A 25,038-nucleotide genomic window follows, 5' to 3' on the forward strand; every position below is an offset into this window, starting at 1 on the left:
GTGGGTTGCTGGGGGGAGGAGGGTTGGGAGAAGGGGGGTAGGGTTATGGACATTGGGGAGGGTATGTGCTTTTGGGTAAATTGGAAGGGGAGATGAACCATGAGAGACTATGGACTCTGAAAAACAATCTGAGGGGTTTGAAGTGGCGGGGGGGTGGGAGGTTGGGGTACCAGGTGGTGGGTATTATAGAGGGCACAGCTTGCATGGAGCACTGGGTGTGGTGAAAAAATAATGAATACTGTTTTTCTGAAAATAAATAAATTGGAAAAAAAATTAAAAAAAAATTGAGACTATGAGCTGTATTCTTTTCAAGACTGGGCAGCCCAAGAAACAGGGTGTCCCCACATAGTGGGGAGAAACTCTGAAAGGGTGTACAGAAAACTCCAGCATCTGGAAGAGCTGAGCAAGAGGCTGCGGAAGGACATGAAGTGTGAGATAACCTTGGACTTATTCTCCATCCCCCTCTGCGAGCAAGCCCAGGATTTTCTGAACTTGCTGACAGCTGAGGACATGGCCATGAAGTGGACAGATGCCCCTTCATCAAGGGAAGATGAACCAAATCCAAAAGACTGTGACTGAACCCTTATGGAAGTTTGGCAGTATCTTCCCTAGCCTTACATGGTGCTGAAATGGCAGAACAGCGCTCACAGGACTGTAGGAGATCGCAGGCCAAGGTGGAAAAATACATGAAAGAGGAGAGGTCAAGGCCAGTGCTGGCCAAACTCCCCCAGGTCCAAGCAGAGCCTTGGCCTGCATGGAATGACTTTGGCGCCAAGAATAAGTAGCTCCTGTATAAGATACTGCGGTTCTACAATAATCAACTATGTTAATTCCAGCTTAGCTTTGAGTCCCTGATTTGTGAACAGGTGGTAGAATAGTCTGAAATGCATAAGGTCTTTGGAGACTTGACCCAACAGTTTGGCCAGCCTGGACACCTGGACAAGCAGCAGGAATGGAAGAATGAGGCCAAATGGAGTGAGCTCAGACCCCTCCTCTGTTGTGGCTGGTGACTGAATCCCAGTCACCCTTAGAGGATTCCTGGGACCCAAGTCAGTCTCTCAAGTAATCTCAAGCTTAGGCTCAGGTGTAAGCTCAGCAAAAAGTCCTTACATGGAAGAAGTATGGCGGCCCATAGGCTAGGGATAGAGGCAGCTCCTGCTGCACTTCAGCAGCGCTTGGCAGTGAGCCTGACACCAGATACCCTAAGCAGTAGCTCTTTCCCTGCCCAATAGCCATAGCCTGCAGACCCAGGTAAACAGGGTAAAAGACCCAGGGACTTTCTTATTTCCAAAGAACTGTCCAAAGTGCCTAGGGCCAACAGCAAGCTTCCAGCCTTCCGAAGGCATGGGCTTTATCAGCTCGCATAGTTAAGATTACATCTACCTCCAAAAGACTCATCCTAGGGAGATCACTGACCCTCATTTCCTTTCTATTTCAAAGACATCCCCTGCCGCTGCCACCACCTCCCCCCCCCACCCCCGGAAGAAGCCCTGCTCTCCAAGAAAGTGTGAATCTGGGAAGTTGGCCTCCTCCAGGGATTGTAAGAATGATGGTCCTTGAGCCTGGAAAGGCCCCTCAATCCAGCCTCCCAGCATGACAAATACTAGCCTTGTCCACTTCTATCCATTAAGTCAAGGGCAGGGAAGTACCCCTTGTTATACTTTCCCTAGGTAACCGGGACTCAACTCAGGTCAATGTCCTACCACACAAAATGTCACAGATCAATTCATAGGCCTCAAAGTCAGAACAGTGTGTTTTGCACTAGTAGTTGGGTTGGGTCAGAAAGAGAACAATAGCCCAAGGCTACTTTTCATGGGGAAGATTCCAGAAGCAGGTAGAGATGGTCTCCTGAGGCCAATTCTATACACCTTGCAGCTACTAGGGGAATCAGTTGCCCAGAGTATCTGCAATGCAGTGGTATGTTTGGGTGGCTGAATGGTAACTAGCACCATTTAACTATGGTCCCTTGAAATCAGAGTGGCATAGGATGCAGTCATTGGCAACATATGGGGACCTAGTATAAGATTTTGTCTCTCGTAAGTCTGTGTTCTAAGAAACCAGACACCTATGCATTAGCTGCAAGTGATTCCTCCAGCTTTACACTCTTCCCTCATTGACTGTCAGAATCTTCCCAAGGCCCCGTATCACTACCCAAGGACTCATAAACACTAGTGCCAGGTAACAAGCTCTCCATATGGTTTGTCTTTTCAGAGAAATCCTAGGAGATTAGCAGCTCGGAAAACGATGATAGCCATGGAGTTGATGTCTGTTTCTATGTTCATTTCCTTCATTTTATTGTCCATGCAGATCATATATTCTCTTGGACACCAGCAGGAATCCTAAAAGCCTTTCAGAATAATATATTTCCTCTTGTTCTTTGGGCTAATCTACTTCAAGACTCTCATAAGTGTTTTATCCCAGATTTGCTGAGGTTTAATATGTTACACTTGATTTATTTGTCCACATGTGGTTGTGAATTGAAATACATTCAGTATTGAAAAGGAGGACTTCTTACTGACGATAGTTGTCCAGGAGGACCTGTTTTCAGAATCCAAGAAGTGGTTCTCAACCAGTGGCAGTATTGCCACTCCGAATCCAGAGGACAGTGGCAATGTCTGGAGGTATTTTGAGGGGTGACTGGTATGTGTGTAGGGTGAAATTGTCTTCTATTGGGAAGAGGCAGAAGGTGCTGCTAAACCCAACCACAGGGTACTCTCACACAAGAAGGAGTTACCTGGCCCAAATATCAATAATATGAAGACTGAGAAACCCTGATGCAGAGGAATATTTTTCTCCTACATCCTTTAAGCATCACTTTGGAAACTGTATGACTTGTGTTCCAGGCTCAGATCAACTACTTATTAATTATTTTAGTACGATCAAGCACCTAATGATTTTTGGACTTCACCTTGCTTGTATATAAAATGAGGAAAAAGTGGCTTTGGGGAAAGAAATTGGAACATGTTGAGTCAGTAATTGTGTTTTATGGTCAAAGGGGAAAAAAGTGTTTAATATTCAAAAATACTTATTGAAGAATTATTTAGAATAATGAATATTATAAAACTGTTTTGTTTGAATAGATGGCAGTTCATCTAATTTATAGAACACTATGAGGATCTTACAAAACAGTTTTTATAACAGGGAAAATGCCTTTATTATCATGTTAAGAAAAAGTAATGGAATTCAGATTTGTATGTAAAATAGACCAGATGGAAATTTGTCACTTTGTTTCCTGAGTTGCCCTTCCATATTTCTTACTGTTATACTCATCACAGTGACTAAGACTCCCTTATTTATGTGTGTGTCTTCAGGACCAGACGGTATACTCCCTGCGGATGGCAGGGAAAGGGTCTTTGTCACCTTTCTATCCAGATAACTAAATGTATGTATGGTTCCTCATAAGATAGTTAAGTGCTCCAGGCTTTGGGTTCCTCTTCTGAAAAATGCAGGCAAAACTGTGCACACCTCAGAGGTGCTGAGAGCATTAAATAGGCAATGCTTGTAAAGATCATAACAGATTATATCTGACACATAATAACCATTCAGTAAAATTAGTTATTGTAATTCCTTGTATCCCTGCTCCAGTATTAACAAGATTTGTAACCTTGGGAAAGTAAATTCAGGTCTGGTCTGGTCTTCTCTTTTTTCCTTCTCGATTTTTCCCTCTATAAATGCATGTGTGTATTAGACGACCTCAATTCTCTTTCCCATATTCCAGATTCTTATATCTTTTGATTCTAAGGACTAAAGGCTTCAAGACTCAGGAGAATTGTTGGAAGCCTAATCCTGTGTAGACTCTGTAGAGCTAAGATAATACCAGGGACTGTGATCTAAGGAGGCTTTGAGGATGGGGACAATAATCAGGAGGGAGAGTGGTGGTAGGTGGGTTGGAGACCATGTTGTGTAGGGGAAAGAACCCTGGATGAGCTGTCAGGGAACAGGGACCTAACTTGGACACTGTGAAGCTTGGTCACATAGCATTTCTCCATGGCAGCTTCCAACTTCCTCACCAGTAACAGCAGAAAGAAATAGCTAGCAAATTCAGGAACTATTCCAAGTCTTACCTTCTGAGATTCTGCTCTATTCATGAACTTCCAGGCATGCTTTTCTGAATTTGTTCTCCTATGTGGCAGTTGATGCCCAACCACCATGTGGCTGCCTTCTTCCTCAATCTTTCTATAAGCCTAGGTTTTGATGTCTTCCCCTTTAGATGCTAATTTATTAGCTGGCCAGAAGTCCCAGAATAATGCAAGATATTTGTCTGAATATTTTAGGGTCTTTTCTATATCAGAATAACCATAATGAGGCTCATGGGACTAATGGTACATTAAGAAAAAAACTATCTTGTACTGAGAAATTAAAGGCAGTGAGAGAATCCTTCACAGGAACCAGAGAGGTTGGAGAAATAACAGATGGGAAGCAATCTGAAAACAGATTAATAATGACAAATAAATCATTAAATCTTCCACTTACACAGTCTTGCTCCAGAAAGAACAACAGATAAATAATGAAGACAAATTTAGACTCAGCGTTTGGATCAAATTCATAACCAACAATAAAACTAACTACCTTTCAAGGTAGGGACCCTCCAGCTGGAGAGTGGAAAGGTTGAATGCTGGAGAAGTTTCTTGCCTCTGATGAGAGAAGAGATTTGATAATCTCTAAATTCTTTTCAGCCCTGAAAAGGTGGTTCTGTCTGTGAATGAAGCCATGGCTTGGAGAGGACCAGTTCTGTGAAATAGTTTTCCTAGCACATGCCAGGCACTGTGGGAGAAGCCTGGATGTTTTCATGGGGACCCTAAGGAGAGAGCCTTAACAATTCCATTTTGCCAGTGAGAAAACTGACTCAGACAGGGAGAAAAACTGCGCACACAGTTTTTCCCAAGCTTGTAAGAGGTACCATAGGCTCCAACTTTGTATCTGAAGCATCTGGAAGAAGCTAGAAACCCGCTGGTTCTCACTGTCTTAATGGCACTGGTGTGGGCTCCTGAACTATTCCATAGAAAACCCAGTTAAAGGGCAGGTTGCTAGCTGCTCTGCACACAGAAAGGGGGAGAGGAGGAGGAACAAATGACTTGACTCCTGGCCAGAGGAGGGAGGGAGGGAGATTGTCTGTGAGGAGAGCTTGTCTGAGAGCTCCTGCCACCGGCAACCAGTCAATTCATCCTCCTGGAAGCTGGATGGCAGGCCCCATGCCAGCTTGTCTGTGGAGAAACTGGCAAGAAGAGAACTTACTCTGAGGCTGTTGGGCACAAGTGCTGCCCACAGGTTACACTGTGAAAGGGAGACCTTAGCAGCCGGCACAATGACGAGTCTCAGCAGTCGGTGGGAGGGGAAGGAAAAAGGAAGGGGAACTGAAATGTAACCTGTGTCTACTTAGTGCTCAGCGCTGTGTTGTGCTCAGGACTTTTTAAAGATTTCCTCATTTAATTCCTCTCTACAGTCCTATTAAGTAGGTATTATTTTCTTCATTTTTTCCAAATGAAGAAACTGAGACCAAAAGAGTTTAAGTAAATTGCTTTACATTATTCAGCAGACCTTGGATATTAAGCCAATTTTGTCTGACTCCAAATTCCACATTTTCTACCAACGGTGGTTTTCCAAATTCTGTTTGCTTATGTTCCCTTTCATGTTTCACCATATCTGCAGGTGCTTGTAATTTTACTCAACATTTTTTCTACAGACCAACTCCTTTCCTTCCTAAATTTTACTTACATGAGTACATTTTAAAAGGAAGCTGTATGAGGCCATTATATATGGAAAGCAATTTCACTTGCTATAAATAGGTGGTAATAACAAAAATAAATAAATGAAAACAAAATAGTGTTATTAAATTCTTGCCATTGAGTTTTATGTCTGGAAGTCTCTGTGCCCAAGGCATACTTTCTTTTTGAAAAGTGAGGATTAACTAACTGTTAGAGAGGGGCTGAAGATATAGAGAATGAGAATGTTTTTCTCCTTGGTGTATTCAAACTGATCAAAAGATAAATGAAAATCTTGTTACATGGTTCAAAGCTGTTTATGCCCTTTCTCTAGCCCACCCCATGCCCTCTCCAGGATCACAGCATTCCATGCGCACACTTGGGGAAGCTCAAAGAGGATGGTGGTGATATTATTCTGAAGTCAAGCAAGTGCTCACATTGAATACCATCTCAAGTGAAACGACACAGATTACTAGATAGAAGGATTCTTAAGATGAATAGATTCCCCTAAGTCTTCAATCCAATGTATCAAAATTAAAGGTTGTGACAATCTTCGACTAAGAAACATAAAATGGTTTCTTGTGGCAGATATAAATAATTCTCAATTCCTTAGCCTGGTCTTTAAGGCCTTGCAAACTTCTTCTCTGCCTAACCACCAGCATTATATGTAGGCTAAAGAGATCCAAAATGAACCACTCATCATTGCTCTTATATGTCCTCAAAATGTCTTGCCTCCATAGTATTGCTAATCTGTTGCTCTGTTTAGGGAAGTACGCTTCCTGTTCCAACTGCACATCGACATGTATAGTGGCCCTGGGCAGAGAAAGCCTGGAAAGATGAGAGTAGGAAATTGTGGTATGTGAAGTCTGTAAGATGTCTTGGATTTGGCAATATGAAAGGTCTGAGAAGCTTCTGCTGGAATTGTTTCAGTTGTGTGTTAGGGAGGCTGGTGGATTGAAGATCACATGGCAGTTGAGTAATGGGAGGTACAAAGAACACTCTGAGATACAAGAGGAAAAATGAAGTGTTAGATAGGGAGACACACAGAAGAGCTTGGAACATGTTTTTTGGTGAAGTTGGGCTTTTTTTTTTTTTTTTAAGTTGGGCTCTTTTTTGCAAGAAGCAAAAAGTTAGGAAGATGCTTATGATGTACATCTAGAGAATATGAATGGGAATGGTATCAAGAAGAAACATGAAGGGCTTGGCCTTGCATACAAGGATGGACACTTGGAGAAGCTCACCGGGAACTGGTGACTTTTCTATAAAAGGATTGGAATGAGCAGAGTGAATTGGTAGAAAACACACACTACCCCTAAGTAGCTGGAGAGTCGGGATCTCTCTGGATTTCTGCCATTCTGTGTGTAACATTAGGAGAGTCAGCCTGCTAAAAATTACGTGGAGTCACAGAATGTTGAAGGTTGAAGTCCGGTCCTCTACCTTATGCTTGGATCTCCATCAGACAGAGATAAGGTCTACTCTCTTAACGTTAGTGGTGGGAGATTGCAACCAGTCAATTCATCCTCCTGGAAGCTGGATAACAGAAGAGAAAATTTCTCTTTAGGAAGCCTTGTATCAGGATGTCCTCTTCTAGACAGAAGTAATATCTATGTCTCTGCCAGATGGTGCCAGTTTTGCCCTTAAAAATTCCTTAGGACTTAAATCCCTATTCAAATGTGTATAGAGCAATAGATTTTTTTTCCCTTTGAAATATTCAGTTCAACCCCTTTTCCTATAAGATAATTTCAAAATCTGTTTGTCTTTTTTTTTTTTGATGTATCAACATATATTTTAGTTGTGATGTCTACAAATAAAAATAATATCCCAGAATCCTAGATGGGGTTTGATCAGGGAAGGGTAGTGAAGAATTCATTCTAGGCACTAGGTTTCATGAAGTCTGGCCAAGTTGCTGACTGAGATTGATAGAGTGCTTAATATGTAGGCAATTTCTTAAGAGTTTTAATGAATCATCCTATTTAATCTTTTTAACATGGGGTAGAAACTTTTAATATTCTGTTTTACAGATTGGCAGTTGGAAGCCAAGTAAGTTTCCCAGAGTAACCAAACTAGCAAGTAGCTGAGTTGGGATTTTAATTCAGGTTTGCTTGACTTCACTAGGTTACGTCCGCTTCACACGTTGGTGTGTTGTTAGTCTTCTTCCTTCCATCCTGTGTCTGTACAGGTAGGTTTCTTCAGGTGTTGAGCAAAGAATAAACATGGATCCTTATGGTATAGACATCACGAGCTCTCACTTTGCAGATGAAAAAAAATGAGGCTCATATAAATAAATACTCACCAAGTGTGTACTAAGTAGTCCACTCAGTGCTGTTGTCAATGGTGTGACAAAAGTAAGCAAATAAATAAGTACAGATATATGAAAGTTATGTGTCCTATCTCTGGGCTCCAAGGTCAACATTCTTTCCATAATACCATAGCTTCTTCATCAAGCAAAATTGCTCAGAGTCAATCTAGAAGAATGGAGTTTGCCCTCTCTAGCAAAAACTCCTGTTCCAAAAAGTGAAGGTGTCCTTAGAAAGAGGGGCTACAGTGAGGAAAAACAACATGGCACACGTCAAGGAGTAGAGATTCTCTTCACTTTTCCCCCACAGATCTAAATTTTATTAATGCCCACCCCACCCCCCAGCAAATGAGGCATTCTTTTAAATATGCCCTAAAAGTGTAAATCAGAGGAGAGACCATATTTCATGCCAAGAGGCTTGTATATCCATCAGGTATTTATGGCGCTGCCGTTAGCCAACTCTTCCATCTGGGATGCCTTTAGTCATCTTTCATCTGGTACACCTATTAGAGGAGTTCCAGAGCCATCCATAACAAAGGGGCTCATCTTTTAGAACTCCTTTGGCAAGAGTGACAAATCCAAAGGTTTCCCATAAAGCCTGTGTTTCCAGTTGCGTTTAAAGCAGTTGTTTGATATGATAATGTCTTTGGGGGTGGGGGGAACTTGGCCGGCCTCTCAAGGATAATAGAGGACAATTATTTTATTCTGTTGTGCTGTCTAACGAAGAATAATCTATTAAAAGCACAAGGGTTTCTGTAATCTACAAATTATGGAGGGAAAAGATTATAGATCCTCTCTGAGTACCAGCCCCCTCGGCCCCCAACAAAATAACCCTAAAAGCTTCAGCAAAAAAAAAAAAAAGAAAAAGAAAAAAAGAGGGAGCTTTTTAAAATCTTTCTAAATAGAATAGTAAATACCTGCTATAACCTAAAAAATTTTAAAAAAATACACACAGAGGAGGAAAGATTTAATGGACTCTCTCATTAAATATGATCAAATATTCCTGGAACCAAGTTGTTTCCTATATACTTTCCAGTTTTGACTCTGTTCAAGGAAAGGTAAAATCTAAACATGAGCTTTCTTTTTTTTCTTTTTTTTGAGCTTTCATTTTTTAATCATCATTTTGAAAGAGATGAATGCATCTCTGGGAGAAAAAAACAACAACAAAACAATAGCTGTAATTGTCACCTTGAACACCGCAATGCTCTCTCATTAATTCCTCAGCAGAATGCCTCATTATTAAAATAATATGTAGGGAGTTTCTAGTCCAAAAAAGCCAGGAGACAAATCCACTGCTAAAATGTTCCAGAATGTATCAAAAAGGAATAAAACTTTCAGAACTTTCATCCTATTCCAATCCTAGACACATGTCCATGAGTAAGTATAATTCATTTGACAGGGCTGCTCAGAGGGTTCCAAATACACAGACCCTTGCAGGAGACCACTAGGACTGCTCCCATCCTTGACCTGGATGCCAAGACACGGGCCTGCAAGTGTCTCCCATCAATTAGACATTCAGAACAGAGAAGTCTGTCTCAGTGCATGGGGGTGAGGAAGCTGCAGAGTTTTATGCCTTATTAATTGGACCTCGCTATTTAAACTCCTGGAAACTCCAAATGGCTTTGGCGTGAAGTCAGAACCATAAAATAAATGGACTCAAGAAGTGAAAAGGAGTACTCTGAGTTAGGCCATTTCCTATTCTTCCCCAGAATCCTTAACTGTGTTTGGTACCAGATTTTCAAGTTCAAATCTCAGCTGAATGCTCATCCACCTTTTACAGGCTGCTGCAACTGTGATCCCCACTTCTTTTCTCTTGTTTTCATTCTGGCTTCTTCAAGAGGCGGTGGCATAAGTAAATAACCACCCTTATTTTTCACTGGCCAGCAGGTATGCATCTGTCAAATTTGTACAGCAAAATAAAAGCTCACTTGAGTTTTTGACACGTGTGTGTGTGTGTGCATGTGTGTGTGTGTGTGTGTGTGTGTGTGTGTATGTGTGTGGGGCTAGAATTTTGTCAAGCCAGAGTGCCTCCTTTGCCTTTTCTGTAGACTTTCTGAAGCCTGGGAGAGGTTCTGCTTCTGGGAGAGAAGTAGCAGGAGAGATCAGCCTTGGTTTCTTTTTGGCTTTGCTTCCTTGACAATCAGGTGGTCTTCAGGAGCACCTGGGTGGTGCAGTGGGTTAAGCATCTGTCTTCAGCTCAGGCCCTGATCCCAGGGTCTTGAGATCAAGTCCTGCATCGGGCTCCCTGCTTCTTGGGGAGCCTGCTTTTCCCTCTGGCTCTCTCTCTCAGTGTGTCCCTCTCATGAATAAATAAAAATAAAATCTTAAAAAAAAAAAAGCCTTCTTTGTCTCATAAAAATGAGCAGAAGCAGGCAACAAAGCAGACAGCTTTGTCATCAGCACCTCCACCCTCCTGATCTTTGTGAAGATTACTGGCAGATTGCCCTTTGGTACCTGGTCTGTGGATGCGGTGGTCAATGGAGATTCCCTTGAGGGCAAAAGTGGCAAAGCTGGATTTCAGGTTGATGGCCTGCTCGTTGGCATGCAAAGAGTTAAACTGACTAGAACCATGGGAGTCAGGTTGATGGCCTGCTCATTGGCATGCAAAGAGTTAAACTGACTAGAACCATGGGAGACAGCTGGGGTAAGAACAGGATGTGGCTAAGTCCAGCTTCGGAGGTTCCTAGTAGAGGCTCTGCTGTGGGAGGTTAAGAGAGGGGAGAAAGGAGCTCCCTTTTATTAGCCTGCAGATGCTCTCTTTAGAGCTTCACAGACATTACCCTGTTTAAAACTCACAACAGCACCTCCAGGGAGACATGACTCCCATTTAATAGGTGAGGAAAGAGGCTCAGAGATTTTAAGGAGACTTGATTTTGGCTCAGGTCATGATCTCAGATTCATGGGATCCAGCCCTGTGGCAGGTTCCTCACTTATCGGAGTCTGCTGGAGATTCTCTCTTTCCCTCTCCCCCTGCCCCTACCTCCCTCAAAGAAATAAATCTTTTTTTTGTTTGTTTGTTTGTTTTGTTTTGTTTGTTTGTTTTTAAAGCATGGGCTTTGGGTTTACTCAGAACCCAGGGCTCACATCCTGAGATCACTTCTCATTAGGTGGGTCACCTTGAACAAGTTTCTGTGTCCATTAGCCTCGGTATTCTCATCTACAAGATGGGGGTAGGAATGGGTTCCTCACAGGGTGATTGTTAGGATTACATGAGATGATGTATGAGAGCACTAAGGAGAGCATGGAGTGCTTAGTGAGTACTTCATAAATGGAAACTTATTTAGGGTAGATGTTTAAAATTAAATGGTCTCCATATTTACTTCAGAGTTGATAAAACTAACATTCATGGAGGGGATAAGACAGTAATACCAGAGAATACTGACCCTATCTTCCTCTAGGATGCTGAGGTTTCTTCCTATCCCTTAGAGGAAATATGCTTTACACTGCAATTTTTCATGTCTTGTAAGGTCCAATCAATACAATTGATTTAATGATTAATTTATTGTGTTCCTCAGTAAAAGCCCTGCATCGACGTCTTAAAATGGAATCTTATTGCATTTGAGACAAACACAACTAATTGGCAGCAATCATTTAAAAGGGAAGCACAAAGTGTTCTAAACACACATATACAATCAAAACCAATAATGAAAAAAAAAAAACCCTTGCACTATTTTAAGAATGCAAAAGTAGAAGGATGAGTTGAATGTTAGCATTTTCAGAGTTGCTGAGCCACAGAGAAAGATCATCTGAGCCAGTTATGCTACTGTGTCCTGTCATTATTCCTGACCTAAAGGTCTGCGCGGTGTTTAGTAGGGTTTTGTTCCCCAGCTGTTAGTATGCAGAGCAGCTGTGTTCCTCTTTGGCTTGTGGTTTGTTTTTATCTCATAGTCTGTAAGCAATGAGGCCTGCATCCTTCCACTGGCCTATAGAAGACCCAGAGATGAATCTGTGTCCTATCCATATCCTTAGTTGCATTTTTTAGTTATGCATATTGTACATATTTTGTGTCTGGACCTGTGTTTTGTTTCTACCCTTGTTTACCTTTGCTTCATCTTGCCCATCAAATTATAAAATGAATTACCTAACTGAATGTCAATCTATCTTTTTAAGTATATTTGGAACAAATATTTGTATATTTGGAACAAAGCAAGGGATACATAAAGTGATAAATTAACAAGTACAGAAATTAGGAAAAAAGAAGTCTAATTTCCTATTCTCCCATGCCCACAAACTAGGCTTGTATTTGGTTACTTTCCACTCGATTTGTCTTCTGATGAAAACAAAAGTAACTCCACAGCAGGTATCCCAACCCAGCAGTTGGTTCTTTCTCAAAGATTCTGTCCCCCTTAGCAACCCCTCCTGAGAGTCTGAGTGTGGGAGGGGATCCTGGGAGGGGCTGGGGAGACCCGACTTGGCCACAAGGTGTCACTATTGCTGCACTGGAGGGAGGCCTCTGGCCCTTGTCTTTGGCAGCAGGAAATGCTTCCTCTTTCCTCACTCAACTCACTCTTAGGTGAACCAGGATGAAATAGAATTCATTAGATTTTTTTTTTTTTCCTGCTCCATAGAGGAGGGATAAGAACTCTTTTTGATATTTACTTTTCTAGCTGCTGTGAGTGTTAAGTTTAAGGCAACGAAGGGATCAGTGATTTTTAAAATTAATTTTCTTCATCTGGAAGCCGTTTTCATGGGATTGTCTACCCAGCACCACACGAAGAGTGCCTGCTGAGACAGCCAAGGGCCTTGGCCAAATCCTGGGCTTCGGAGCCCGACAGACCTGGACTTGCGTTTGGGTGCTCTTTCTTCTACTCCTCCACCCTTACTAGCTGTATGACTGTACACAGTCTTGAAACTTCCTGTGCCTCGGTTTCCTCATCTTCAAAATGTCATTGACAATACCTGTTTCAGAGGACTGTCGTGAGAACTAAATTGGGTTGGGCATCAGGAGCAGAAGCTCATAATAGGTGTTTGATAGACGAGAGCTATGATGCCTAGAATGTGAGCTGGGGGTAGCTGTCTGGTAACTCAAAATAAATCTTGTCTATTTTTTCCTATGTCTGCAGGAACTAGGCAGAGGGTGTGTATGTGTGTATGTGTGTGAGAAAGACAAAGAGAGGCAGAGAGAAGGACATGAGGAAGGAGGAAGGGAGACAGTTAGCATGAGCTACAGTGTGTGTCAGCAAGGCTCTCATGTGACATGCAAAGGGACCACAGCACTTGCTGAACCCGTACCTCAACATCTCTTTCCCTGCCTGACAGTTCTAGAACTTTCTTCTAGTGATAGCCAACACTTGGGAGATGCTCACTTGTGACAGAAAGCACAACACAGAACAAGGAGCAGACTCTCCTCAGGCCCGGGGCTCACCAGCCTGGTGCTGTGCCATCCTTTGCTCTAACTTGGACAGACAGCTTAGTCAAAGGAACGTGGGCTTTGAAGTGTAGGTAGAAATTCTAGCTCCCAGACTTTCTACCCGTGTGACCTTGACTCATTATTTACTCCTTCAGCATTTTGCTTCTCACCCTTTGTAAAAATAGGGACAATGACACAATTATTCATGGTTTTGTGAGGGATTAAATAGGAGTACAAGTGCAAGTGCACAAGACAAAGATCACAAGTTCCCGATGGTTCAATCCTGTTCAGGTAGGAAAATGCTCTCAGGACTGTCCCATCTTGGGCAGGAAGATGCCTCGCTTGACCTACAGGGTCTCTCAGAACTACCTTGCTTCAGAGGTGTGTAGAGGAAAAGCACAAGTTCTGTTTTTTTTTTTTTTTTTCCCAATTTATTTATTTTCAGAAAAACATTATTCATTATTTTTTCACCACACCCAGTGCTCCATGCAAGCTGTGCCCTCTATAATACCCACCACCTGGCACCCCAACCTCCCACCCCCCCGCCACTTCTGTTTTAAGCACATTAAGTTCGAGGTGTCTGTTGGATAGGTAGGTGGAGATGTTTACCAGCAAGTTGAAGGTGCAAGTCTACAGGAACTTTAGTGGAACTCTAGGTGAAGATATGGAAGTCTCCTGAATTGGTCAAATTGTACTTAAGCAAATAATTTTCTTTCTGGTCTTTTCTGTCCCACTGCCCTCTTTTAATTCAATTGAACACATGCTAACTGTTAGACCTCACTTTCTTTCAAGAAGGCTTAGGCTAGGTGAAAGGACTATTTCTCTTGTCTCATGCATTTTTCCTGGGAATCCTTACATTATGGCCCAGCTATCACTAGATATGAAATCTCCATGGAACTACAAAATTCTGTTCCCTAAGCCGTGGTTTCCTGTCTCACCCAATTCAGAGGTTTGAGACCACGTATTCCCCAGGTTGACCTAGGAGTGATATTGTTGTAGACTCTTAGAGGAGTGCTGACAGACGGTGCATAACAGTATCTTGTTTTTTGGAATTGCCAACTGGGGCCTGGAGAATCAAGTGATAGCTTTCATGTGGAGCTCAGAGCCACCACATCGACCACCTCCTTACTTTGAAGGCAATAGATTATAATCCAGATGGTGGTTCAAATTCTTCTGAAGCCAGGGATTAAAGCCTAGGGATTAAAGCCTTCAAGCCAGCTGTTCTAAGGCTTGAAGGTAAATTCTTTAATGACTTTATATACGTAGAGCTCTCCAATACTGTGGGTCATTCTGACACAGGATTTGCTTTGTCATGGGATTAAAAAAAATCTTGGTTTTCATATATAGCAATGAGTTAATGAAGCACAGTGTTCCTAATGGTAAGAACCAGAGGGACTGCAGCTGTGCTAGGCATCCTATATGCTCTGTCGGTCTTGGCCAATATTTCCCAGTGTGATTATGGAACATAAGTCCTTTAGGATGTCTAGTTAGAAAAAAAAATAAAGGTTTGGAAAAGCTGAATTTATACTCTCTTATACCCTTAAATACTCACAATGAAAATTAGCACATGAAAAGCTGTAGTTCTAAAGAAATATGCTTGAAGTCTGTACCTGGTTCAAACCCATATTCCAAATCATGACTGACTGTGAAGCTCAAAACATCTGTTAACATCCCACAGAATACGTGTTTTATGAATTATCCTACTTTGAATTTCTGATATAATCCCTGTTCTGGGACCTTTGTTGGTTTTCATCTTTAATCTTTCCAACCAGCTTGTGACATATACATTGTTTATAAGCATTTGGTGGGAGGAGGACGCTGGGGCTTGGAAAGGTAAAGGAATTTGCTCTCAGTCTGGCTGCCCTGGTTCTTACTTTATCTTGTTTATAATTTTTGATTCACCCTCCCTGTGTCCTTCCTTTGTGTCTTCACTGGTAATATTCTCAAGACCTGGAATTGGGTTCTCACCATTCCTGGCTGCGATAACTTCCTTATCACTTAATATCTAGGTCAGGAATCACCTCAATTGTGTTGTTTCTCTTCTGTGCTCCCATGGTTCTCTCCTTACCTCTGCCTTAATACTGTCCGCTTTATTGTGGAAGTGTCTATTTGCGTGCACGTTCCTTAAGAGCAAGCATCATATCTTCATTCTTGTTTGTACACTTACTAACAGATATAGTGCTTGCTTGACAATAAGTAGGCATTTATTAACAATCCTGGCATCGAGGCTCAATGTCTCTCTGTTGCACTGAACTGAACTGAACTGAAGCCAGTTCTTACTATCTTCAAAGCCCAAATCATTTCCCATTATACTGCACTGCTTCCCATCCCAGTTGTAAAAGTTCTATTACATTTTGGCCCGAATAGGCAATGGACCTGTTTTTGCTCCCATGGTAATTGGTAATGCTGTGGAGAATTATGTGGGAGCGAACTCGGGAGGAGAGTAGACACCCTAACTCAAATTTATATTACATCAAGGATTGCATTAGCAATTTATATATAAATCCCCTTAGTATGGGGCTGAGAACAAAGAAGGCTTTCATAAACATAGCCCTTACTTAAAATATTACAGTTTCAAAGAATGGGTTCAGTCATTGTCAAAAATATTTTTGTTTCATGCCTGGAGTTACAGGTTGGATTCAAGCATTTTTGTCAAAGAATACTTCGGCTGAGTAGATCCAACCTGAAAGTTAAGATTCTGAAGTTTAGGGCAGATGTAGGTAATTCAGAAGCTACTTGGTGAGGGCCATTCTGGTGTAGATAGGATATTCTGTCACAAGCGGCTGCCCACCCACACTGGATGCTGTAGTCTGCAGTGAGGGTCCTTAATTAAGACACAGAGAAAAGAGCTCTTCCTGGAAGTGTAGTTAAATCTCCCTTTCTCCCTACCTTGCCAACCACATCTAACACCATCTACCTGTCAGGAGAGTAGGAGTCTGAAGCTTAAGCTTGTCCATTGTTTTGGCTAGTTTGCTATTATAATTAAGAGCAGATTTATAGGGTTTTACTGTTTGTGTTTCTGTGGGTTACTCTCCCTTCCATTGAAGCCTTCGAGGCTTCTCTCCACCCGTCCCCATCTTTAACAGTAAGTCCTGAAGGCTTTCATGCATAAATGACCCTCAGGTCCAGTCTCTGGCTTATTCACAACCTCACATTCTTTGAAAAGTTGGAATAGGTTCTTGACTTGTCTTTCTTTCTTTTTTTTTTTTTTTCCCTTACATATTTTTTTAAATTTATATTTATTTATTTATTTCCCAATTTATTTATTTTCAGAAAAATAGTATTCATTATTTTTTCACCACACCCAGTGCTCCATGCAAGCTGTGCCCTCTATAATACCCACCACCTGGTACCCCAACCTCCCACCCCCCGTCAATTATCATATGGTTTCACTCATTTGTGGAGCATAACCAATAGCATGGAGGACAAGGGGCGTTAGAGAGGAGTAGGGACTTTGGGTAAATTGGAAGGGGAGGTGAACCTCGACTTGTCTTTCTGCCCCTGATGATGTTAAAATAAATCATGCCAATTCCATGCTCAAAGATCTCCCATGAAAAATTAGAGCTATTCACCTTGACAAGCAAAATTCTTCATAATCTGCCCCGGTCACTTCTCTAGCTATGTCTCTTATCACTTGTCTCCCTGTACTTGTCCGGGTATGCAGGTATGCATTGAATTTCTTACCACTTCTCAGTCTGTGCTTCTATACATTCTTGCTGTCAGGTATTTTCTTCTTCCTCATGTGTTCGTGGTTTCTTACTCATCCCCCAAACATTCCTTCTTCTGTGAAGCCTCCTGTTCTGTTGGAGGAACAAAGGGGTGATAATGACACCTGCCATGTACCACTCTCTTTCTTCTCCTGTGGCTGGATATAAAATTTAGTCTGGGTAGACCTTTGCTAGGGAGGTCCTGAGACTGAGACGGACAAATGGGACCAGGTAGCTACCAGGAGAGAATGCAAAAAGGGGAACAAAACTACTTATTTGAGATTGATCTGAACTCTGTCTTTGAGTTCTCCCCTGAAATTTACTTTTGATTCACTTGCCCCATACGGGATCTATTCCAGTTCTCTAGAGTAGGCAAGGATTCAGACAAAAACCATGGCAAGGAATAACCAGGGCACATATGGTTGGCATCCTTGATGTTATATTTCTCAGGAGCTTTAAGTGACTGAGCAGGGCTTTGAGATCCTGGCTCTATCACAAACACACATGATAACACCCCCAAACACTGAATTGTATTTGTTTCTGTGTCTTTCTTCCCTTTTAGACTGTGAGCTTTTTGTGTCCAGGATCTGGAGCACATTTTCCCTTGTTACTGTGCCTGGTCTTGTAGCTATCTCAGCAAAACGGAAGAGCTAGCCTGGTGGCGAACAGCGTGGACTTTGGAAATAATCTGTTGAGGTTCAAATCCCACTTGTACCACTTCAGGGGCAAGTGACCTCGGGCAGGTGAAATAAGCTTTCTGTGTTTCAATTTCTTCATGCATTCAGTGAGGATAATAATAATGTCTTTTCTACATCATAGTTAAGATGATCCAGTGAGCGAATGTGTTTGTACTGGCCACTTAGCAGACATTGGATAGTTGCTAGTTATACAGGCTCTTATTCCTCCAAGGCATAGTATTTTATCAGCATATAGTAGGTGCTCCATAAATGTAAACAGATAATGAAGTATTGAATGGTGGGAAGTTTTTCAAGGCACTGTGCAAAGTGACTTGGGGCAGGGTGGTGTTCTCCAAAGAGGGTGGGTTGGGAGTAAGAATGAGGAGTTTGAATGAGAGATCTGTCACCTCCTACTTTCATTAACATGGACAAGCCATTCAATCTGTGTCAGTCTCAGTATTATTTAATCCCAGAGGTGGGTGTTATTTTCACCTTCTGTTTTATTTGTGTCTCTACACAGTGTCTGGCGCCCTGTTCTCCAGACAGAGAGCTGCTTCTTGATGAACCAAAGCTTTGTGACAGACCATGTTACCTAAAGCAGGAGCAGAGGAGAGGGCAGGGAGAAATCTCCAGTGATCATGAACATTGACTCCTAAATTCTACCTTTTAAGTGGAGATGTTTTGTGAGATCAGGACCCATGTTTTTTATTTGAGTATTGGTTTTATTGAATTAGTAAACAGATATGTCTTATGGTCTGATTTGTCTCTATCATTTCAAGTACTTTGGACACCATTTAGCAAAATTCTTAATTTCAATGTATTTTAGAAAAAGGCCTTTCGGTTTAGGGAATACATCTGAATTTTGAGAATTAGTTAATTAATTTTAATTTCAACTAATCAGGAAGTTTTAACAGTCTTAAGTAGAGGTTATTCTGGGATCTATTTTGATGGCAAGATGAATCAGTTAAGACTCATTGGGGCCTAGGGGTGGGGTGGGCAGTGGTTGGGTGTTGAAGTTTTTCAAGGGCTATTTTATGTTAAGCTTTCTCATTGTCATCAGCCACCCTATTTGCCATGATTAAGCCCATTTTATAGAGTAGGGAATAGGCCCCAAATCACAGACATGAAGAATAATGGTTCCAAAATTTGGAACCCAATTTGTGCTCTTTGCACTTGCCCACACTGTGTTAGGAAGCAACAGTAATGACTCTTAGACAGGGGCTGGCACACAGGAGGGGCTAAATTGGTATTTCTTCCATCATGGATGGAGGGACTGCTGGATGGGGGGGACGCATGCATAGATGGACACATACTCCCCCAATTCCCAGCAAAGTACAATGTGTTCAGAGTTGCAAGAAGTGTGAAGAGATTTAGGAGTTTAGGGAGGCAGAAAGCATTTCAGTGTCTAGGTAAAGTGCCCAGGGACTGGGTGGTACCAAGTTCAACAGGTGCCAGGCAAACCCACAGACATCTGTAAGAAAAGGAACAAGCCTTTCAGATGCCTCCCCTGCAGCCCCATTTGCTGAGTTGACAAGTTAATTACTCAGCTATCAGGAGATAACTTGGTAGCGGTAACACGTGTAACTGTGTAATTATCAGGGGTTCCAGTAGTCGCTGTGTAATTATCAAGTAGTTTTCATGAAACAACATGTGTTTGCTTGTAAATATACAATTAAGCAGTGTCACCACCATTAACTATAAAACAAAACCAGCATCTGGCACTTAAGGTACCAGCTGTGGGTCCCAACAATTAAACTTTTCTTTAAATAGGACTAAGTTTCTAAAGGGCGCCAAGTCACAGAAACTCACAGGAGTACATTGGCTACGACCAATCATTCTGTTCTTTTTGGCTGAAATGACATTTTTCTATCACACCTGTAAAAATCCAATCTATTCTTTGTTGAGCTCAAATACCTTTTTTTTTTTTTGGTATTTTGCAGATTCTGCTTCTCTAAATACCTTAAACCCATTTGTACCTCTTATGACTTTTAATATTTTCTGCCTACCTGGAAATTTGGGACATATCCATCTGTTCATCATGGCACAAATATTTATTGAACTTTTATTATGTGGCAGGCCCTTGGCTAGGCAATTGGAGTATAGTGATCATCAGAAGAGATATGGCCTCTGTCACCACAAACATTAGTAGTCTAAGATAGGGGAAAGACATATATACAAATAATTGTCAATGTTACAAATCTTGTAAAAGAAGAAGTCAAGGCTAGTGCTATGGGTGTTGATTCTCTTTTAGTCTAGGTGACTTGAGGGTGGTGGTCCCAAGTCTTATTTCCTCATTTATGCAATAATTACTTATTTATCACAAACTTTGTGCTATTTGCTGTGTTATGTACTAGGAATTTCACAATAAGCAAGATGGACATTGTCCCTGCTTATACTCCAAATTCCCAAGGTGGTTACCGCAGGACCTGGAACAGATCAAGTGCTCAGGGTATGTTTTTTCTTGCCAGTGACATTAGCTAACAGTCCTAATATAAAATTGTCAATATCCTTATCTTTATGTTGTCCAAAAGAATCTAGTGATGTATATTGTATTATCATAGAGGGTAGGTTTTTGACTGGTCATAGAAGATACTGACCTGGAAGTGAAAACTTAGACTTCTAATTTGCTGTTACATTTTCTTAAAATCCCTATTTATTATAAAAACCTTTCAAGAAAACTTGAAAACTGTACAAAAGTAATCACATAAAATTCTCATATTCAGACACACCTATTAAAATTAATTTCCCCCTTATATTTTTCACCAATATTTCTTAACATGAAAATTTTGTGTCCTGTTTTGATTTCTTCTACTTAGCATTACAGCATGAACATTTTTCCATATTATTAAAAAAGTCATCTCAATTTAATTTTTTGTTTTTTTTTTTAAAGATTTAATTTAATTTTTTTTTTTTAAGAGAGTGAGTATGGGAGCAAGGTAGGGGGCTTTTTTTAGGAGGAGAGAGGCTCTCAAGCAGATTTTGCACTGACCGCAGAGCTGGATGTGGGGCTCAGTCTCATGACCTTGAGATCATGACCTGAACCAAAATCAAGCTGACTGAACCACTGAGACACCCCAAGTCATCTTAATTTTAATAAATTTGTATCCCATTAAAAATGTGACTAAAATCCTTAAGAATTTTCTTAATGCCTGACTATATCATTCATTCATTCAGTCAGTTGATATTTATTTAGTGAGTCTTTCTTTTATCAGCACTATTCTGGGCCTGGGAAATATGGTAAAAATTAAAATCTGAGAAGGATTCCAAGAGTTATAATCTGGAAGATATATGATAAAAAAATAAGTAACTATATAACTATGGCTGATGATATAAAAGAAGGGTAAGAGGATAGAGGGTCCCGGGGAGGTACTGTTTTCATAGAGAATTCAAGGGTAGTGTCACTGAATAAGACCTGGAGGGAATGGGGTTCACATGCCCCTTGGGGGCAAGAGGAAGATATGCAAGTGCAAGAACCCTGAGGTGGAAGTGTGTTTTGCTTGTTCAAATTATAGCAAAGATTAAGTGTTGCTGAAGGAGAGTCAGCAAAGGGGAAGAGTAGTGAGATCAGATCAGTAAATGAAGATGGTGGCATATGGATCATGTAGAGTCTTGTAGGCCATTGAAGCTCTTCAATTCAAACAAGGAGTTAAAATGCTTACATTTGAACAGATCACCTTGGTTGTCATATTGAGAATAGATCATAGTCAAGAAGAAAGGGACAAAAAGCTAGATAAAAGACTAGAGCAGTGATACAGAACAATTTTTTTTGTTTGTTTTTTTGGTCTTTGAATTAGAAATAAGTTTAAAAAAATTTTATGAAATTTTTAGTGAAGTTTTGTAGAGAAGTAAAAAACAAAAATAGCATAATGAACTCCAATACTCAACCTTAACATTAACAACACATCTGAGTAATTTTGGTTCATTAATATACTTACTCATTACTGACCCCCACACCCTGCTGTATTTTTTTTAAACAAAAATCATACAGTTTGATCTCTAAATAAGGAAAAGCTTTTAAACTAAAAATGCAGTGAAGAAATTCCCAAAATCCCCAAGGAAAATCTTATAGAATTTCCATAGGCTAGAATTAAAGGTTCAGGACATAAAAACTATATTTGGGAAAGTATTTACATTAAATATACACAAAGTTTGTCATGTGTAAAGAATCCATAGAAACTGAGAAAAAATTACTAATACCCCAGGATATATTTGGAAAAAGTAAATAAGAACCTTTATAAAAACAGATTTAAAAAATGATACTAAAAACTGTAATTACATAAGAAATGAGATAAAAACAAACTAAAGCAATAAGATACTACCCCTGTATTATCACCCCATAACAAACATTACTAGGCATGCCAAAAAATTGGAACCAAATTTGGTGCCCAATCACAAAGTAGAATATTGTTTATTTCACTCAATTCAAACTTTTTTTTTTTAAGGTACTTCAGACTTAGAGTTAAATCACATGATGAACATTAATTATATCTTGTTTAGTTTTGTTTGATAGTTCTTTCTAAGTCAGTCTTCCCAGTAGGTACCATCTTGTTCACAGGATAATACCTTCTCTGGAGCAAGATGACTGTTTAATGTTTGTCTAGATCTGCCCAATCTATTTGGAAATTGGTTCCTGGTTCCTCTCCTTGTTCCCCAAATACTACCCGGTGAACAGGTGATCTCTTGTCAGAATGAAAGCAGACAGTCTGTGGGTGATGGCCCCACCTACATTTGCATGTATGTCTTTGTTCCTTTTGAGGCCCGAGGCCCAACCTTGTGTTCACAATTGTATGTGAATGCAACTACCGTCTATCTAGTTAGATGAGCCAGAAATTGTGAAGCCTCTCATACTTTCTCTCCCCCATCCAATCTATCAAAAATTCCAAGTGATGTCACCTCCTAAAATTTCTTCAATCTGCCTGCTCTTTACCAAATCCAACTCTAATATTTCATCATTCTTTTTCTAGATTACTTTCTAGCTTGGCTTACCTACTTGCACACATGCATCTCTTCAAACTGTTCTCCATATTGCAGCTGGAAAAAGACTTTAAATGCAAATTCAATTGTGTTGCTCTCCTAATCAAAACCACTCAGTGTCCTCCCACTGGACGAAAGTCATGGCCTTCAGCCCTGCTATGACCTGCTTAACCTGTTTCTCCAGTCCATCCCACATCAATCTACCTGTAGTCTTGGCTGACTCCAACTAGTTGGCATTTCTTTTAGTCCCTCATTCGGACAATGCTCTAATCCATCTTGGGTCTATGCATATTTCGGAACCCTTTTTTTTTTTTATCTAGTGTTTCCCCCCATTTCCTAGAAGCTATTTCCATCAGTACTTTGTACGGCTCCTTATGTGCTCTCTGTAATACCTTTAGAAACTTTGTGGAGGATTGCCCTCTGGTTACTGCAATACTTTGCACCCAGGAAGTGTCTGGGAGTTTTAGACCCCCTCCCACAGAGGCCTTTAACTAACAGCTCTAAGTGAGAGTTTGAAAAATGGACAAAATTGTCACTGATAATGACAACTCTCTGAGAAGGCTTACAATCTAGAGTCCCCAAGAAGATTCTGGCTGAAGCTACTCTTTGCATAGCTGTGCCTAAGATCACACTATTGGTTGGCTTTCTCCCTTTCTCTCCTCTACTAAATCTCTAGTAGAGGAACCTGTGTCTTGAGGCCTGCCCTTAGGGAACCACATCTAAGACTCCCAGATAACTGGTACTCAAATGTCACTTCTTAGAAATTCCTATCTAAAGTTTGCTCACTCCGGATGATGAAAATCTCTCCTTCATAGCACATTCCAAAACATTTTTCTGTGTTTGTTCATCTTTGACCATAAGCCACATAAGGCAGGGGCCACATGTGTTTGACTTATCATTGTGTTCTCAATACTTGGTATAGTAGTTCGAGAATCATCAATAAAGATTTATTAAGTGAATATTAAGTAAAGAATAAATGTTGACACGCTATAAGTGGGATGAACGTGAGACTAATGACAAGTTAAAAATTGCATTATTCAAACCATTTTTATTGAGGTGTTATATAATAGACACTGAAGTAGTAAATGTAAGTTTTCATATTGTCTTATTCAGAGTAGGCACTCAATGAACATTTGTGAAATGAATAAATGAATACATGATATATCTTTGAGTGGTACAATGGAAAACTACAATTTAGTTGAAGAAAATAAAAACATAGGCATAGGAAATTTGTTTTAAAAACTCTGGATTTGTTGACATGTCCCAAGGGTTGTCTAGTTGGTCTCCAGGTCACCTTAACAAAGAGAAGAGTTCATTCTTCTTGAACCTCAGCCAGATGGGCTAGTGCCAATGTTATTCAAATACATTTGGCTGAAACTAAGGTAGCTGTGAGAAGTAAGGCTCATTATAGCCCAACTATTTTCTGTGCATTCACCCTTACTTCTGAAGTTTTCCTTGGCACAATCTCATTTTACAACTGCTTAGAACTGAAAACAGTTAAAGTTCCATGATTTTATAGATCATTTATTTTTCAAGGGTGTAGGGAGGTCCTCAGTTGGACAAAACTTAAGTTGTAAGATCCTGTTACCTATATTTTAGGGTATTCTTATTGCTTGGAGTTCATAAACTAAAATCACCATCATAAGATGGAAGATAACGTTTTTCTCAAATAAATAGAGATTCTTATTCCAGTTACTGCTTCTCCCTACAGCTGTAAGAATGAACTTTTACCTTTGAACAGTAATGATGTTACAGTGAATTCAAATCCATTTTGGTTGCTTTTTATTTATTTATTTTTTTAATTAATTAATTTATTTATTTGACAGACAGAGATTACAAGTAGGCAGAGAGGCAGTCAGAGAGAGGAAGAAGCAGGCTCCCCGCTGAGCAGAGAGCCCGATGCGGGGCTCGATCCCAGGACCCTGGGATCATGACCTGAGCCGAAGACAGAGGCTTTAACCCACTGAGCCACCCAGGCACCCCTTGGTTGCTTTTCAGATGAAGGGATTAATCTGTTTACTGTACTGAAATCAAACTAGACTGAATTGAAGCTGTTGAGGATAAATTCCAGGCCAATTCTTGTTGAAGCTCTTATTCTGGAACATCAGACGTTATGGTAAGAAAAGAGGGCCAGCTGAATAATTAGAAATTGCTTTGATTGATGCTTTATTTGAATTTCTTGATTATGACTTAGATTATAATTCACAATGTATACTTTGATAATAACATAGGTAAAAATTATCAAGCATATACCAAATGTAGCACATCATTGTGTTAACCCAGACATAAAAAATAATTTCATAAAGAGAAACAAATAAAGAGTGTCATGTAT

General features: G+C 40.5%; 1 pseudogene; it reads left to right on the forward strand.

Annotated features, from left to right (window-relative positions):
• Positions 1-226: 226 nt before the first annotated feature.
• On the forward strand, positions 227-1,010 carry LOC122899124 (annotated as a pseudogene).
• Positions 1,011-25,038: the final 24,028 nt, after the last annotated feature.

This window comes from Neovison vison, chromosome 2, assembly GCF_020171115.1.
Source record: "Neovison vison isolate M4711 chromosome 2, ASM_NN_V1, whole genome shotgun sequence".
Lineage (NCBI taxonomy): Eukaryota > Metazoa > Chordata > Mammalia > Carnivora > Mustelidae > Neogale > Neogale vison.